Source organism: Equus przewalskii, unplaced genomic scaffold (assembly GCF_037783145.1).
Source record: "Equus przewalskii isolate Varuska unplaced genomic scaffold, EquPr2 contig_452, whole genome shotgun sequence".
NCBI lineage: Eukaryota > Metazoa > Chordata > Mammalia > Perissodactyla > Equidae > Equus > Equus przewalskii.
Genome location: NW_027227607.1, coordinates 327,684 through 341,116, shown reverse-complemented (window position 1 = coordinate 341,116; position 13,433 = coordinate 327,684).

Below are 13,433 nucleotides of genomic sequence, written 5' to 3'. Positions count from 1 at the left end.
TTTGTGATTTTCTTTTCACTTTAGTATGCTATGCAGAATTTTTTTTGACTATGTAGAATCTTTTAATATTTACCTATTCATATTTATGAAATTCTTTTGCTTTTGTATCTTCCTTAAAATATTTCTCTCTCTGTGCTCTGACCATAATATTCTTCCACATTTTTTAGAAGATAATTTTTGGCGTTTTTTATGGTTTTATATTTTATACTAAATTTTTGATCCATCTGGTATTTATTTTGACATCACAAGTTAAATAGGAATTATGTTTTATTGTTTTCTAAATAAACTTTTTTGTACTTGCAAAGTTATATTTTCACCACTGATTTGAAACCCAGTTTCATGGTATGCTAAAGTTCTGTATATATTTGGACACAATGCATAACTCTACGCTGTTCCACTGATCTCTTCAGTTATGTGCCATTTGATACACAATATAATTGCATTTCTTCCATAATATATTTTGATATTCAATAAGCCTAATACTCTCTAATTACTCTTCTTTTTCAGAATCATGTCTGTTCCTACATATGTTTGTTATCAAAGGAAATTTATAATAATCTAGGCTAGTGAAAAAAGAAAAGTTCTGTTATTTTCCATGTGCTTGGATTTAGGAAGTTGAATTTAGGAATAGTTTATATCTATAGAGAGTTGAGAATTCCCCTCTATGATGAGAGCGTTTATATTTAGTCAAGCATTTTTAATGCTCCTAAGTGGTGTTTTACAATGTCTTTCTGTGTTACTTTTCCCATATAAATGGCTACCATTCTTCTTCCTTACCCCTCAAATGCTACCTTACACTCTTACTGCAAGAAAAAAAAATCTTTGTCAGGAAGGGTATGATTTAATTATTTGCTGAGGATCTTTTCGTGCTGCTGAGGTCATTTTGCTGATGGGGATGACCTATGACCACTATGTAACATTCTTCAATACAAACCATCACGAGTAGATATAGTTGTGGCCATCCCATGGTAGATGCCTTGGCTGGAGGCTTTATTCATTCATTAATTCAGATTCTCTTCATAGTCTCACTGCTCTTTTGTGGCCCCAATGTCATAGATCACTTCATCTGTGACATGAACTCTGTTGAAACTCATCTAGATGGATACATACACTTGGTCTCTTTGTTGCTGCCAACAGAGAGTTCATTTCCTTGCTAAACTTTCTTTTCTTAATGTTCCCCTATGTGATCATAGTATAAACTGAATTACCACAACTTGGATGGTAGGGGCAAAGTTCTCTCTAGCAGTGTCTCTCACATCACTGTGGTGATTTTATTATTTGTGTCCTGTATATTTGTGTATCTGCCTCTCATGGCCACCTTTTCCATCATTACGTGGAGGCTGTGTTTATACTATGATAACTTCTATGTTAAATCCTTTAAACTATACCTTCGGAAATACAGGGTGAAAACTGTTGTGAAGGAGCTCAGAGTCACAAAGTGACTTAAACAGAGAAATAAGAACAACATAAAATATCTTTATCTCTTAAATGATGAAGAGTTTAAAATGATAATTTCTCTCACTCAGGGTCAAGTTAACACTATTTGTCAAAATTATGCTGATTTTGGTGGATAGGCACTCTGTGGAGAGGGCTTGACAGAAATAGTCCATATAAAATATCCCATTAAGATTTATTTATTACTCAATTGTTTGTCAAACTTTGAACTACTCTTAGAATCACTTTGCTTTCTTGTGAAAATGCAGATTTCTGAGACAATGCTCTTGATATTCCAATTTAGTGTAACTGTTGATTGATTGAATTAGCTGTCTTCTAAACAATTGTCCTAATATTTCTGATGTAGGTGATCTCTGAACGCTGGTTAAGTAATAGTCCTATAGATGACATTCACATCCTGAGTCTCTCAATGGATTTATCTTATTAAGGCATTTTCTGGGAAGAATTCTTCCCAGCAGAAGCTGTGAGGATCATGCAATACTCAAAACTTTTTAATTCTTACAAGGCAAACGTTTACCTATGGAATTACATAAGAAAAATAAACATTCTTGGAAAAAATTAATTTGGGATATTTATTCACCAGTTTCTCTTTCTGTACTTTGTAATCTTCTGGCAGATCTTGTCTGATTCTCTGTTTCTTTCTCTCACTCCAGAAGGAAAGATCTACCATCTATTTTTGCTACATTATTTGGACTAAAACTCATTGTTATTATAATCTTAACTATTCATTCACATTGACAACCTTGTTTTTATTTTTTTTGCTGCATGAAGAAGATTGTTATGTATCATATTTTATGTACATTTTTGAGTAATGGGTGATAGTTTAATACATATTATGATTAAGAACACAGTGTTTAAGTTAGACAGTCTTGAGTTCAAATCTTAGCTTTGCCATTTATAATGTGAACTTTGGCAAACCATGACCTCCTTAAGTTACATTTATTGGGGAATGATGGAGATATTTTCAAGATCAAATAAAATAATCTATATAAGATCTTAGACAATCAAATGCTTGTAAATGTTAGTTATTATGAAGGCTTTATTACTGTAAACTTTTAAATTGCAGTGAACTACTCATCTGTCCTAGAGTATTAAGCTATTCTTTTGAACGTTTGGAAGTATTATGCATAATTTCTTTGTGCCTACTGAGAAGAACACTCTGAGAGCTGAACGGACTTGTGAAAATTCCTGGCGCTGGAATGGTCTCCAATCTCCTTGGCCATTCCTGAATTTCTCTCTTGTTCTCTGATCTACATTGGCCCTGTACCTCCAAAGACTTGGTGGTGATGCAACTGTGGGTCTGATTTCCCTGGAAATACCTGTGGGAGAGGTCAAAATATTTTCTTTTATTAACTTTTTTCTTTTTGGTGAGGATAATTGGCCCTGAGCTAACATTTGTTCCCTATACTCCTCTTTTTGCTCGAGTTAAATTGTCCCTAAACTAACAACTGTGCCAATCTTCTTCTATTTTGTATGTAGGATGCCACTAGAGCTGGCTTGATGAGCAGTATGTAGGTCCACATCCAGGTTCCCAAACCACAAACCCCACACTACTGAAGCAGAACTCACAGAGTTAACCACTATGCTACCAGGCTGGGCCCAAAAGATTATTTCATTATGAAAATCCCAACAACAAGAGCATGCAAGCAGAATATGTAAAGACATAAACTACTGAGAGATATTGGTTCAGAAGTGCCATAGGATGTGTGTTTTGTTCAACATCACAAGTCAAGCCTAGAAGAAAGTTTGGCCTCAAATAAATGTTTAATCAATATTCACTGAATGAATAACCATCTCTTTTTAACCTTCTTAAAAATAACTGTCCTTGCACAATGGGCATTTGTTAACTAGAATGCTTTTGAGATTGATTCCATTCTTGGTGATGAATTGAAATGGAGAATTTTATGTCTATATGTCATATGTCAAGTTTCTCATCTGATGACACAAAACTATGTCAATCTAGTTTAAGTAGAAGAGATTTAGTATATGCAATTAAATGGCTTAAAGACTCTTTGGAAGGACTTGGTTCTCAAATTCTAGTCTTAGCTACAATTAATAACTTGCAGAAGCACACATGGGCAGGGCAGGGATTCTAAAGGAGATGCTATCCTGTTGATGCCAAGATCATGCTGCCATTGGCTAAATTGCAAAGGTGCCATCACCTCCCTGACATCAGAACCAGTCTGATTCTCAGAAAGTACTTAGCCTCATATGATTAATTTCCACTCAAAGTTTGCACACATGCTCCTGGTTGGCAGAACTCAAGTCACATGTCTGCACCCAAGTGGCAGGAGACTGGGAAACATAGTTCTTTGCATTTCATCCTGTGAAAGTGGATTTATACTTTCGAAACAGCTAAACACTCCCGATTTTCACTAGCACTGGGGACAGGATTTCATAAAATGGATTTAATTTATCACATAGATAGCTGTTTATTCCAAGAAAACTTAAGGGGGTCCCTGTTTATACATTACAAGTAGGAAGAATAGCAGAACTAAAGGACCAGGAGAAATCTGGAGAGCAAAAAATGTATTGATACCATAGATAGTTACTCATATATTCACTCATTTTTACTGAATACCTGTGTTAGTAATTGTGGGTAGTACTGAAGTAGAAACACGAATGAATAAAATAGTCCTAAACCTGCTGGCACCATCATAATATAGCTTATGATTTGGTAGTACTTCTCAAGTAGCTCTTCTATCTTAATTTGGAGATGTTTATTAGATGGAAGCTTTACTTCATTAAAAACAAATTTTTGTCTTACCTTACTGACTCTCATCTTAAAAAAATGGTGCACTAATGTTTCAGGCACTTTAAAGCACTTTCTCTTCATTGTATTTTTTAATCATCATAACTTCTAGAGTAGGCATTATTCATTTCTTTTCACACAAAAGCAAATCAACAACCTTTGTTGCTTAAAGGTGTTTAAAATAACTTTTTCGAGGCTGGCCCCATGGCTAAGTGTTTGTTTGCTCACTGTGCTTTTGCAGCCAGGATTTCAGCTGTTTGGATCCTGGGCATGGGCATGGCACTGCTCATCAGATCATCCTGAGGTGGCATCCCACATAGCACAACCAGAAGACCCACAACTTGAATATACGACTGTGTACCTTGGGGCTTTGGGGAAGAGGAGGAGGAGGAGAAGAAGAAGAAGAAGGAGAAGGAGAAGGAGAAGGAGAAGGAGAAGATGGGGAAGAAGAAGAGATTGGCAACAGATGTTAGCTCAGGTGCCAATCTTTAAAAAAAATGAATTTTTCAATGTTAGACAGTTGTAAGAAGTCTAGCCATGGTCACCTCTCTCCAGGACGTTTGGAATCCTGTTTGAAATCTACAGTCAGCTATGGTCAAATAGTTCAGATCAGAGTTTGTCTTTGAAGTTTTCAAGCAAGCTCATTCCATCTGGCTTCATATTTCTGTCTCCCTGAATCTGGACTCCAAATACAGGCCTCTCAATTATCCAGCTCATCCACATGTAGTTGTGTGATTACTTCTCCTTGTCACTTGTCATTTAAAAGACTCATAAACTTTATTTTTTAAAACAGTTTTAGGTTCACAGCAAAATAGAGCATAAAGTATAGAGAGTTTCCACATATCCCCTCTTGCCTATTATCAACATCTCACACCACAGTGATACATTTATTACAATTGATAAGATTAGATTGAAACATCATTATTGCCCAAAGTCCACAGTTTACATTAGAGTTAACTCTTGGTGTTATACAATCTACGAGCTTGAACATATGTATAATGACATGAATCCACCACTATAGTATCATGCAGTAGGGTCACTGCCCTAGAAATCCTTTGTGCTATTCCTATTCATCCCTCTCATCCCAACCACCCTTATCTTTTCACTGTCTCCAAAATGTCATATTTTTGGAAAAATATGGTACCTAGCCTCTCAGATTCACTTCTTTGAGTTAGTAATATGCATTTAGGTTTCTTTTGTATATTCATAGAGTGATAGCTCCTTTGTTTTTAGTGCTGAGTAATATTTCATTGTCTGGAGTTATTTATGCATTCTGTTAAAAGACATGTTAGTTGATTGATTTTTGGCAATTATACATAAAACTTCTATAAACGTCCATGTGCATGTTTTGAACATAAGTTTTCAATTAATTTTGATAAATTCCAATAAGTGTGATTGCTGGATTGTATGGTAAGAGCGTATTTAGTTTTATAAGAAAGTTGGAAACTATCTTCCAAAATGGCTGTACCATTTTACGTTTCCACCAGAAATAAATGAGAGTCCTTGTTGCTCCACATCCTCATCAGCATTTAACGTGGTCAGTGTTTTGTATTTTGGCCATTTTAATAAGTGTGTAGTAGTATCTCCCTGTTGTTTCAACTTGCATCTTCATGATTAAATATGATGTTGAACATCTTTTAATATGTTCACTTGCCATCATTATGATCTTTTTGTCAGGTGTCTTTTCAGGTTTTTGCCCAGTTTTTAATTGTTAGTTTTCTTTTCTAAAAACAACACTTTATAGGGGAATGATTGACGTACATAAATCTTTGCATATTTAGTGTATATAACCGGATAAATTTGGAGATAAGTATATATCAATGAAAACATCAATACAGTATATGTCATAAACCTATCTAAACATCTTCTAGAATTTCCTCCAGCCCTCTTTATTATTATGTTTTTTTGTGATAAGCACACTTAATATAAAATCTATTCCCTTAGCAAATTTTAAGGCATGCAAAACTAGTGTTAACAATAGACAATGTACTGTAGATTAGGTCTCTAGGACTTACTAATCATGTATAACCATAACTTTGCACCCTGTGACTTATGCCTCCGCATTTCCATATCTTTCCAGCAGGCCTCTTGCAGTAACATTCCACTCTCTGCTTCCATGAATTTTGTTATTTTAGAATCACCTTACATGTGGTATCATGTAGTTTTTATTTTTATGTGTCAGGCTTATTTCACTTAACACAGTGTCCTCAAGATTCATCCATGTTGTTGCAAATGGAAAGCTTTCCTTCTTTTTAAGGCTAACTTATATTACATAATATGAATATACCTCATTTTCTTTATCCATTTATCTGTTGGTTGACATTTAGTTTGCTGCCATTTCTCGGCTCTTGCAGATAAAGCTGCAGTGAACATGGGAATGCCAATATCTCTTTGAGATCCTGATTTCAATTCCTTTGGATATATACCCAGAAGTGAGATGGCTGAATGATACGATACAGCTATTTTTATTTTTTTATGAAAATCCATGCTGTTTTCCATCGTGACTTCACCAATTTACATTCCAACAGTGCACAAGTGTTCCAATTTCTGCACATCCTTGCCAACACTTATCTTTTATTATTTTGCTATAGTAATGCTAATAAATGAGACATGATATTTCATTGTAGTTGTTGTGATGTATAATTATTTTTATAGTTAGATACTCTTTGCTAATAATTTGTAGAGGTTTTGTGCATCTATTTCCATGAAAGATGTTGGTCTCTAGTTTTCTTTTCTTGTAGTGTCTTTGTCTGGTTTTCATGTTAAGGTAATAATGACCTTGTAGAATGAGATAAGAAATATTTGTTCTGCTTCTATTTTCTGGAGGAGATTGCAAAGAACTGGTGTAATATTTACCTTAAATGGCTGGTAGAATCCTGGACTGTGAACTTCACCTGTGCTTCTCAGTCCTCCCCTTCTTCGGTGGGCCAAGATGGCTAGAGTAGGCTAGAATTGTGCATTTCTGTTCCCCCATAGCCTTCTGAAAACGCTCCAGCTGGTAAGGTTCTGGTAAAATAGTTTCTCCTGAGGGCAGCCTTGTTAAGAACGGAATGCTATGGCATATTTTATAATGGCTCCCTTCTCCTCTTCCTGATGGAGAGTATTTTTCTCCAGTATTCACCATGAGAATTTGGAGGTAAAACTCAAAAGAAGTCAGACTCCTGATGACTGAGTCTACTTAGAGCTTTCATCTTTCTGCCTAGTCTATTTTGAGCCTCCAGCAGTTCATCAATTACAGTTCAGATTTTCCGACCCCGTCACCGATTCATTCTCTGCTGACTGTTTTTGTGTAATTTGTGATTCTCTGTATCCATTTGTCTCTCTCTCCATTTGGGAGATCAGCTGTTTGTCATGTGACCTCTCTCCTCTGAGAGATGTCAGAAAATTTATTGATTTTTCAGCATATTCAACATTCTACTTGTTGTTAGGATGGAGTTGTGATTTCTAAGTTCCTTACATGCTGAGTGAGAAATGAAAAGTCCTTCTAACTCTCATTTTAAAAGAACTTCTGCCCTTGTACCATGCAAAGACACAGAAAGAAAGCACCTGTAAATGCAAACGAAATTCCTTACCAAATCTGTACTGCCCAGAAGGATTTTGGTTCCTATCTAACTCTTCAATCTCAGTTTGTACTATCTTGTCCATTTCCTATTCACCTTTAAAGATGAGACCTTTCATTGTCTTGAACTTTCCCATTTCTTATCGATTTTGGACCTTAACACATATAACAATGCTTTACACAGTAACAACTTCTCATCCTTTGTATTTGAGCTTAAATGTCAATTTTAAATGTCTCCTCTGATTACTTTACCCACAATTATAATTTATACTTTATCTAGGTTATAATTACTTTATTAAGATGTTTCTCCTAAATTGCAAATTAAATTTATACATATACAACTCCACCCTTATAGGCAGAAAAATTTAGTATTAGATAAAAGGAAAGAAAACCTTCCTATGGTAAGGTCGGGAAATAAGTGACAGATTCATTTTCATTGGAACAAAATGACACAGCTGATATTTTATTCTTGGCTGGCAATAGTTCCATAATGGTTCTGAGGCTGTTTTTTCTCCTTGTTACATATTCCTCACCCAAGTTATATCAATGGTCTAACAGGTTTTTTTTTTTTTTTAATATAGATGTTCTTTTACTATTTTGTGAAAAATCGCAGTGAATTTAATTAGGCAACAGTCTTGGACACCTTCCAATTGCAGGACTCCATAACATCATTAGAAGGTATAAAACCTTCATGATCTTTGCCCATATTGCATAGAAAATGCTACTCTCTTAATAAATGATACAATTACTTCCAAAGATGCTTCATTAGGCTTAAAGCACAATATAAAAAGGCACAAATTTCCTCTCCACATCTCAAGAACAACTATTTGGCCATGTTAACACAACAGAGAAAGACTAAACACTTGAATGGTAGTTATTCTGTTTTGATGTTACTAGAAAAGAAGTTACTAAAAAAAATTCCTGGTAAAAAGGGTAGTTGCTACCTGTTTGTGTAGACATGAAATTTGTTTCCATATTTGATAAATTACACTAAAGTGGAGCATTTTTATTTTTCTGTTTGCCTCATGGAATTCCTTTTAAATAGAGCTGGAAGGCAAGTAATCTTTTTCTGAAGTATTTAGAAGACTGCATGGGGAAAATGGACAGACATAGCCATAGGATATCAAATATATTCTCAAAGAATAACACAGACTTTTGGCCTCTGTGGGGATAGTGGATGTAAAAGGTATTTCCAACTCCTTATAATTGAGGTTAAACGTCCTCCTTCAAACTGTGAACAATCTTTGAAAACATAGGACTTTAACAGTTAATTGTGGAAACTAAGCTAAACCATTGTATGAATCTCTTTAATATATAGGAAATTCTATCAGTTGAGTTTATAAGAATTGAGAAGGTTATATATACAACATCTCCTTTATCCATTCATCAGTTTATGGGCAGTTTGGTTATTTCTACTTCTTGGCTATTGTGAATAATGCTGCAATGAACATAAGGGTGCATAAATCTCTTTGAATTGTTGATTTCAAGTTTTTTGGATAAATACCCAGTAGTGGGATAGCTGGAACATATGCTATTTCTATTTTTAATTTTTTGAGAAATCTCCATACTGTTTTCCATATTGGCTGAACTAGTTTGCATTCCCACCAGCAATGTATGAAGGTCCCCTTTTATCCACAAAGGATACCATGAACAAGTAAAAAGACAACCCACTAACTGGGAGAAAACATTTTCAAATCATAATCTGACGAGAAGTTACTTTCCAAAATATATAAAGAACTCATCCAAATCAACGACAAAAAAACCAAACAACCTTATAAAAAATGAGCAGAGAACATGAACAGACATTTCTCCAAAGAAAATATACAGATGGCCAACAGGCACATGAAAAGATATTCAACATCACTAATTATTAGAGAAATGCAAATCAAAACTACAATTAGCTATCACCTTAAACCTGTTAGAATAGCTATAATTACTAAGACAAAAAATATCTATTGTTGGAGAGTATGTGGAGAAAAGAGAACCCTTTGAGGGTATTATGTTAAGTGAAATAAGCCAAATAGAGAAAGACAAACACTACATGGTTTCACTCTTATGTGGAAGATAAACAATTACATGGATAAAGAGAACAGATTAGTGTTTATCAGAGGGAAAGGGGTTTGGGGAATGGGAAAAAGGGGTAAAAGGCACATATATATTGTGATGGATGAAAATTGGACTATTGGTGTTTGCACAATGCAGTCTATACAGAAATTGATAACTAATAGGATACATCTGAAATTACACAATGTTACAAACCATTATGACCTCAATAAAATAATTGGAAAAGATAATTAAAAAATTTAAAATCTTTGGCTGGCAGTAGAGGGACTTCCAAGTCAGTCAACTTAGATTCCAACTCAAATGTTATTTAAAAATATGTAACTTTGGAAAAATCAATTCTATATTGTGAGCCTAAGTTTTTCACCTGTAAAACTGGGATAACAATACATGCTACCATAGATATTAAATATAATACCTTAATTATAATGATATATATGCATATATATGCACATATATTCCAAGTCATGTATGATATACACACTTTGAGTAAATTAGACCTCTTTCTGTAAACATATCAATGCTATGGCTTATTTAATAACCTAGTATAATAAAACTTTTTGGCTTTCACGGCATATAAATTGTCTCTTCACTAGGAGACAGAAATTCATAGTCAAATGTAATAGTCAACTAGCCAAATGCAGACATCCTCAGGGGAAGTTCAATATCGTTGAGAAATAAATGGAACAAAATTATAAAGCTTCTGGTCAGGATTTATATGATATTTATCATGAATAGATTTAAATTTGAAATGAGGTTAGCAGCATCTTATAACATCAAGATGTATACTTATCTGGAAAAGCAGGAGACTTATGGTGAAAGGTGATTCCTCAGTCAGCACCATCATTTTTGTCTTCTAATCTTATGGCCCCTGAGTTAGACCCTAAGCCTCAATGAATAGGTGAACACTCTAGAATGCTGGGAGTCTATCTTATCTGAAAGGCATGACATAATGTGAGTATTCTATAAAAATGTTTGAATTGAATGAATAAGTAAAGATTAAACTTACAATACACCTTTCCACAATATTTCCAATTATTTTAGAGGTAAATAGCTTCTTAGTTATGAAACTAGCTTCTACAACAAAATAGATGGAACTAAAGAGATGTAAATGTACGTTAGCTATTTGAGGAAGAGCATGAAGTCATGAGCAGAATGAACATGGAGAAATCTAGGATATAAATATGGAGGGGTAGCCTTGTTACAACTCATCTGGGTTCTTATAGGCCAAGGTAAATAGATTGAATTCTATTAAGTATGTGATAGGAATCCACTATAGGGATATGACAAGGAGAGTGATATGATCCGAATAAGATTTAAAGAGAATTATTTGGGCTGCTTCATGAGAATAGATTGTTGAAGGCCAGAGCAAAAGCAGGGAGAACATGCAGGAGGCCATTGGAATAGACAAGGAAGGTAGTGAGTATAGTGATGACAAGTAGAAATGGCAAGCAATAGGATATATTGGAGTATAAAAGGGAGCCATTTGCTGTAAACCTAATTTTGCCTGTCTTTGTTTTTCCAAATGAGTCTGACATGGCCATTGAGCATGCATTGTATAGCCATTTTAAGCATTTCCTATGGGAAGAACAAATGCCCTCAAGATAAAGGTGCAACTTCCCCCCACATTGGCATTTCCATAAGGATAAGCATCTCTCCCTAGACTAGAAACTGATTGCTGTGTTCACCTGTGACCACCCAGCTTGAGACAACAGAATTGCCACCCTGCTTTGTCCACCCAGAGAGGAGACCTGCTGTGTCCATCAATTGCTGTGAAGATAGGGAAGTCTTGTTACTATTGTAAAAGTCACATTTCAATCATATGTGAAACATCCTCCTTGAAGGTATATAACCACTCTGTATACCCCACTTTTTTGGTGCACTTCCTTCCTTTGGGAAGGAAGGCCTCAGGCTATGGTCCTCACATTTTGGCTCATAATAAACTCACCCAAATTTTCACTTAGAGATTGGTTATGGATTATTTGCATTGACAGCGGCAGTGATCAAATGTCTAAGATATTTAAAAGGGAGAGACAAGAGGGCTTATTAAAGTTTTATTAAGTAAAGTGAGAGGAATAATACAGTAAAGGATATTGTCAGATATTTGGTCTGAATAGTAATGCGTATGGTGGTACCATTTAATTAGAAGGAAAACACCTAGGAAGAAATAGGTCTATTGTGAAAAATTAACAGTTTAGTTTCATAAATACTAAATTATCAAATAGAGATGTTGATTAGGTAGTTGAATATACTGTTTGAAATTAGGTGAGACATAGGACAGAAGGTTCACAATTTTAGAGTGCTTTAGCATTTATAATTCAGGAAAAGGAGGAAGATCCAAGCAAAACACAGTAAGGAGGTTTCACTGAGTTTGTAGTGCAACTGAGACAGTGATTATTATGGGTCACACACTATGTCAGATGATGCAATTAAAGTTCTATTGTGTCTTCCCAAAATTTGTACGATTACCTACTAACCTCCAGTACCTCAGAATGTGACCTTATTTGGGGATAGATTCTTTAAAAGGTAATCAAGTTAAAATAAGATCATAAGGTGGACCATAATCCAAGATCACTGATGTCTTTATTAGGGAGGGAAACAGATACAGATCCGCATCTAGTGAGAACACTCTGTGAAAATAAATATAGTCATTTATATGCGAAGGAAGATTTGGAACAACTCCTTCCCTCACAATCTTCAGAAGGAATCAACACTATCAACATCTGGATTTTGAATTTCAGAACTGTTATATGACAAATTTCTGTTCTTTAAGTGACCCACTTTGTACTAAATAGTTATGGCAGCTCTAGCAAATACATACAGGTTTGGTACTGAGAAGTGGGGTGAGTGCTGTAATAAAAGATAGAAAAAGTCAAGATTGCCTTGAAGAGACTGTTGGTAGAGATATGGACATTGAAAGGTGATTCTGATGAGAGCTCAGAAAGGGATGAGAAGTACTTTAGGCAGATAGAAAGCATCTATCATCTTAGAGAATACATATATCATCATGAACAAAGGTTGCAAGAAATATAAATGACAAGCTGCTTTTGCTTGGGGTCTCAAATGAAAATAAGGAACATGTTACTGGAAACTGGAGGAAAGGTGACCCTTGCTCTAAAGTGGCAGCCCTAGCAACTAATACAGTGACATTTGGTCTATAGCCTTCCATTCCTAATTTGTTCTACTGACTTTGAATACATAAATTATCTTAAGTGCATCTTTTGAATATGCAAATTATATTGTTTGTCACACTTTTGTGACTTTATACATGGTGCACCTTTTTTGTGGAGTTCCCTTCCATCTTCTCTTGTTCTTTCACATCACCTCTAGGAAGAATTCTCAGATCATGGTTTGCTTTAGATGTTCCCTAGCACAACATGAGTATATGGTACTTATTAAATTGGTCTTTAATTGTCTGAGTCCATCATTATATATCAAATCACTGAGAGTAATGCATCATATCTTATCTTATTCCAATTGATAATGCCAATCTCTATTTTGATATTGATGCCCCATAGGCATCTTTTGATTGATGAATAAAGATTAAACTTGTAATACTTCTAAAAATGTTTTTCCTTGTTGTATACGCATACTACTTCTGATATC